This window comes from Podarcis erhardii (genome assembly GCF_964252035.2).
Source record: "Podarcis erhardii genome assembly, chromosome: 3".
Classification (NCBI taxonomy): Eukaryota; Metazoa; Chordata; class Lepidosauria; order Squamata; family Lacertidae; genus Podarcis; species Podarcis erhardii.
The window spans coordinates 111,392,482-111,398,481 of NC_138507.1; the positions used below are offsets into that span (position 1 = coordinate 111,392,482).

Genomic DNA, 6,000 nt, shown 5'->3' on the forward strand with positions numbered 1-6,000 from the left:
GACAGCTTGATGGTGCATAGATACGGCTCTGTTATGACTCCCATGTCATGTTTGCTCAGTTTAATCAGGCAGGCAGCATTCTTGTTATCATCCACCTTTTGGGGCGGAACAAGCTGCGCATTGGGGGCAATCTGAATTTAGTCTCACATGTTCATGTTACATTGCCGGTGACAAGCTTCTCAAAGACAGAGTTAGCACTGGTCAAAGACTGATATGGAAGTCAATCCCCATTACCACCAGCACCCACCCACTTGCCTGGACTTTCCTCTTGTCGGCTTTTTAATACATCAGTGGTAGTCAGAAGGTAGATCAGAATTAACTGGTAGATCTAGGGGTGAAAACTCACCCGCCAGCAAATTAGGGGAGGCAGATTGGGGGGAGACACTTCACAATATTTGCCATTTACTCCTGTGGAATAGGAGGGAGTGGGCAGAAAGTACAGCATTGCATTTGGAGCTATGAGCTCTTTTCAGGTGGTCAGCATGAAATGTCCCCTGCATCATCACCTGAGCTGAACAACTTCAGAAGCCTCTGCACAATAGTAAAGGTAAAGGGGACCCCTGACCATTAGGTCCAGTCATGGCCGACTCTGGGGTTGCGGCGCTCATCTCGCTTTATTGGCCGAGGGAGCCAGTGTACAGCTTCCGGGTCATGTGGCCAGCATGACTAAGCCGCTTCTTGCGAACCAGAGCAGTGCACAGAAACACCGTTTACCTTCCCGCCGGAGCAGTACCTATTTATCTACTTGCACTTTGACATGCTTTCAAACTGCTTGGTTGGCAGGAGCAGGGACCGAGCAACGGGAGCTCACCCTGTTGCGGAGATTCGAACCTCCAACCTTCTGATCGGCAAGTCCTAGGCTCTGTGGTTTAACCCACAGCGCCACCCACACAATAGGAACCCTGAAAATGAAGAACTTCCAATGGCAAGAAGACATCGAAGGCCATTTAGCTGAACGTTTCAGCCTTTTCCACCCAGGACCGAAGAGGCAAAAGCAGTTCCTGTGATGGCAAGTGACTGACAAGTGACAATCTCCACCCGTTTGTAGAGCCTGACCCATGTGGGTGATCGGGATCCTGCTCACTGGCTATATGCAGTTCCCCTCACCTGCACTAAATGCATAAAGATCAGAGTGAAGTGGGGAGTGTGGGGCTGGCACATGAAAACCTTGCCTCAAGCACATATTGGGTTTGTTGACTGCTTGAGATGATGACAGCAAATCTGCCCCCTGAGCGACTTAGAGCAAATACAGTGGTACTTTTGGTTAAGAACTTAATTCGTTCCGGAGGTCCGTACTTAACCTGAAACTGTTCTTAACCTGAAGCACCACTTTAGCTAATGGGGTCTCCTGCTGCCGCCGCACTGCCGGAGCACAATTTCTGTTCTCATCCTGAAGCAAAGTTCTTAACCCAAGGTACTATTTCTGGGTTAGCGGAGTCTGTAACCTGAAGTGTCTGTAACCCAAGGTACCACTGTATATCAAAATAGAAAGGAAGGTGACAAAGCAGCATTGCTTTATTCCAACACCCCTGAAAAGAGCATGATCAGATTAGAGGGAGACCAGATGTACATTGCTCCTCCTTTGCACCACAGCACCCACTAATTGCTTCACAGCGGGCCTTTGCAAAAAGACGCCGAAAATTGAGCTGTGTAATCTGGAAGTCCTCTATCAACTCTGTTCAGTACAGCAGGAATTCAGCTTTCATTCAATTACTGCGCACTTACTCAATAGGAGCTTTGCCTGAAGAAAGATGGGAAGTTTTGGCCATGGATTCCTGCATTATCAACTTCAAGGTGCACCTCGCTAGAAGCTTTTCTCCTGCCTCCTGTCCAAGTCATCCCTGAATGTCTTCCACATCACAAAGAAAAGGGTGCCAAATGGCAATATAGCTAGTACAATTAATAGACCTTTGCTGTTACTCTCCCAGACGCCCCCTGCTTTACTGGGGCTTTATTGGGATTCCCCACACAGTAGAACCAATATATCAGTTCCACTGTCTTCTGTACAATAGCTCAGGGTTTGCAGAGACAAAGCAGAAGGGGATGCATGGCCATTCAGAATGTTGTGATTGCACCATGGAGGGCGTTGAGCAAGTCTGAAGGGGCAATCATAGGCAGGGAAGGTGTGAGATTTGGTTGGACTCAACTCAGAACAGGATTTGCTCCCCTCTGTCTGCAGCTACCCAGGTCTTCCTGCCAGTCTCTCCTGTAAAAAGAAAAAAAGGGAGGGGGAGCCTTGCATTAGAGCTGGTCATGGACATGACAAGCGCTTTCTCCCACATGAGAGACATGTAAGCACTTTCAGCAGCTGGAAATGGTCCTTGAAAAATGTCATATCCTATCAGGGATCATGACACTTGCACGGCTGGAAACAGCTTTCCTTAACCATCTTGCTTTGTTCCTCTCAAGCTGGAATGCAACAGATGTCCATTCTGCTGTAAGCTCAACACAATCGCCTCACCATTAAGCTGGAGTGCTCCTTAATTGTCTACAATGCTTCTCCTACCCTCTCTTCTCAGGTATACACACACACACACACACATGCTTCCTTTATGAGTAAGTCATGCCAGATGAATCTCATTTTTTAACAGTTACAAGCTTGGTAGATCATAGGAATGCTTTGAATGTAGTGTATCTTGATCTGGATTTGTAGCTGGTGGACTGAGCAAGGCTCAAAAGTGCTTACTAATGATTACTCATCATCCTGGGGAAAAGTGACAAGTAGTGCGTCACAGGGTTCTGTTGTTGTTAATGTCTTTATAAATGACTTGGATAAAAGTATTGAGGGGTTATCAAATTTGCAGATGACACCAAATTAGGAGGGTTAGCTAATGTGGCTGAAGACAGAATCAAGATTCAAGATTACCTTAACAGATTGGAGAATTGGCCCAAAACTAACAAAACAGATTTCATTGGGGACAAATGTAAGTTTCTGCACTTTGGCAGGAAGAATAGCTGCAGAAATATAAGATGGGAGACATCCAGATTGCCAGTAGTACATGTGAAAAGGATCTAGGGGTCTTAGCAAGTCTACTGTCCCGTTCAAGGGAAGTCATAGCACCTCTATATTCTGTCTTGGCCAGACTACACCTGGAATACTGTGTCCAATTCTGGGCAACACAATTTATCAAGGATATTGATAAACTGAAATGTGTGAAGAGGAGTGCAACCAAGATGATTAAGGGTCTGGAAACCAAGCCTTATGAGGAATGGTTGAAGGAGTTGGGTATGTTTAGTCTGGTAAAGAGGAAACTGAGAGGAGTTATGACAGCCATCTTCAAATATCTTAAGGGCTGTCACATGGAGGATGGAGCAAGCTTGTTTTCTTTTTCTCCAGAGGGTAGGATCCAAAGCAATGTCTTCAAGTTATAAGAAAGGAGATTCCGACCAAACACCAGGAAGATGGCCCTCTGCAATTCAATGATTCTATGAAATGCATTTGCTTATAAACATACAAAGCCACTTGCTAAATCATCGGCTTCACTGTTTTGACAGAACTGTAAAGAATTCTTGAAAGGATACTTTCCAGTGAGTTAATTTTTTCAATACATAATTGATGTTGATAGACTGAAGTTCCAGAAACACACCTGCTTTGTTTATTCCGTTCTGTTGAGCTTCCCTTTTCGAATCTTGCTCTGTGGCTGTTCCACCTAAGAGGCTAATAAGCACATGAAGCATTAAATGAAAAACGGGAACCTGAAGCAGAGGAAAGATATTTCCAGAGTTTGCATAAGTTTCTGTTGCTAGGGAAACAATTTATTCATCTCTGAAGAGCATGGGGTGCCTTGAACATCTGCCTCATTTGCAAGCCTGGTTTTGTAGCATATAGGTGGCATCGATGCAACCAGAAACACAATGCAAACAAATTAATTTCTCCTTTATTAAAAGAAATACATGCCTTTTCTTATGCACAGTGATCCTCTTATCTGGAGAGAGAAAACTTACTTAGCTGTGAAGTCCTGACTTTTGCATGCACAAAAAGCACAAATCCATGATCTTGATAAAACATCATCATTATGGGTCCCGTGTGGTTCTCCCAAAGAAGGAAGATATTATCTCCTGTGCCCTGGCCTCAGTCCAAGTTGGGTAATTGCATTCTGCCTAATGTACCTAGAATCCCCTGCTGCTTTGATAGGATAAGGAAGCCGCTTCTCCTCCCTGTGTAGAAGTGTTGAGTAGCTTAGCTCCTAGAGTAATAATGACTGTTGTGTTGTGCCCAAAAGCCCCAAACAAATGGCATCGTCTCACCCTAGAGCCAACAGTACAAATTAATGTGCTGTTTGATTGCTGTCAGTTGCCTAAACTGCTGAAGTGCAACTTAAAAAAAAAAAAAAAAACATTTTAATATGTAGTGTCTAGTAATCATCTTTGGAAATTAGCATCTGATCTTTAAAATCCAAGATAATAAATCATGCACTTTTTTTCTGAAGCTGATTTTTGAGTCCATTCGCTTGTATTTATCCATGACATGGTAAGGCCATCTCAATGACATTTGAAATCTGTCTGAAATCCTGGAGAGGTGCAGTCAGTCAGCTTGGAGAGTAGAGCTTCGTAGGAGTTCCTGACAGCTTGCTAGAATCAGCACTTCTCATAGAAAGGCCAGCTGAATGGAGAAATGTGATGTAATAATAATAATAACAACAACAATAACAATAATAATAATAATAACAACAACAACAACAACAATTATTATTATTTATATCCCGCCCTCCCCGGCCAGAGCCAGGCTCAGTGCAGCTAATACCAGTAAAATTACAATAAAAACATAATGGGGGGGACAGACGAGGAATTTTTTTTATTAAAATACAGGTTAAAATACAATTTAAAATGCAGCCTCATTTTAATAGTAGCCCATAGATCAAAACATAAGGGAAACATAAGGGTCAGACTGAGTCCAAACCAAAGGCCAGGTGGAACAGCACTGTCTTGCAGGCAGTGCGGAAAGATGTCAAATCCCTCAGGGCCCTGGTCTCTTGTGACAGAGGTTCCACCAAGTTGGGGCCAGTACTGAAAAGGCCCTAGCCCTAGGTGAGACCAATCTAACCACCTTGCGACTTGGGACCTCCAAAATGTTGTTGTTTGTGGACCTTAAGGCCCTCTGTGGGGCATACCAGGAGAGGCGGTCCCATAGGTATGAGGGTCCTAGGCCGCATAGGGCTTTAAAGGTCAAAACCAGTACTCCACTGGGAGCCAGTGCAGTTGGTATGAAGGGTCATGTGCCCTTTAGAGATAAGAACAACTGGGTCCCCATGTTAGCCACAAGACACTGGCTCAGCACGGGAAGATCTCAGCCACCACACCCTTTGCTATCCACCACTTGCTATGACTGCTCCCCTGACCTTGCCACACATAGACAAGGTCATGGGAAGGTGACCCTAAGCCCATGTGGTCAAGTGTCGCCAGCACTCCCAGATCAAAGATCAAGCCCACCAAGCAGGAATCTCAGTGCAGACCTTGCCGTTGCCACCTGTGCTGAACCTCTCACCTGTCAGAAGTTTGACCCATTGCCTGCCCAGGAAGGAAGGCGATTCTCTGGCAACATATGGGACGATAAGACGTCGTCCATTTCTTCTTCCTTTATTTCCCTCATCCTTTAAATAAAACCTGTTAAAACTTTGGTGGTTTCCATAGTCTACCTGAATTCTAAGAAGTATCGCTTTAGGCTGCCAGAACCTTTGGCAGAACACCCAGCCAACATGATCAATGGTCATGTAATGATGGGAGTAGTACTTTAAAAACGGACGAGGTTGTGGGAAGCAGTGATGCTCCTATTGCTTCCATACAGTGGTACCTCAGGTTACATACGCTTCAGGTTACAGACTCCGCTAACCCAGAAATAGTGCTTCAGGTTAAGAACTATGCTTAAGAGTTGTACAAGATTATGATTTTAGCTGGAATGGCAGTTATTGCTTTGGGATGGAAAGAAAAGGCCAAATGGAATATGGAAAAATGGAATGATTATGTTTTTGAATACGTACAATCAGAAATATTCACACAGAT

The 6,000-nt window shown here is 44.5% G+C and overlaps 2 long non-coding RNA genes across 2 annotated transcripts in view; both read right to left on the bottom strand.

Annotated features, from left to right (window-relative positions):
* LOC309338163 overlaps positions 1-1,845 on the bottom strand; it is a 50,600-nt gene extending 48,755 nt beyond the window's left edge. Inside the window, exon 1 of the long non-coding RNA XR_014154775.1 lies at positions 1,726-1,845. This is a non-coding gene — a long non-coding RNA (uncharacterized lncRNA). The remainder of the gene's footprint in view (positions 1-1,725) is intronic.
* Positions 1,846-1,922: 77 nt separating this feature from the next.
* LOC309338698 lies at positions 1,923-5,644 on the bottom strand. Its single transcript, XR_014155028.1, has 3 exons — positions 5,486-5,644; positions 3,588-3,658; positions 1,923-2,206 (listed from the first exon to the last, which is right to left on the bottom strand). It is a non-coding gene; the product is annotated as an uncharacterized lncRNA (long non-coding RNA).
* Positions 5,645-6,000: the final 356 nt, after the last annotated feature.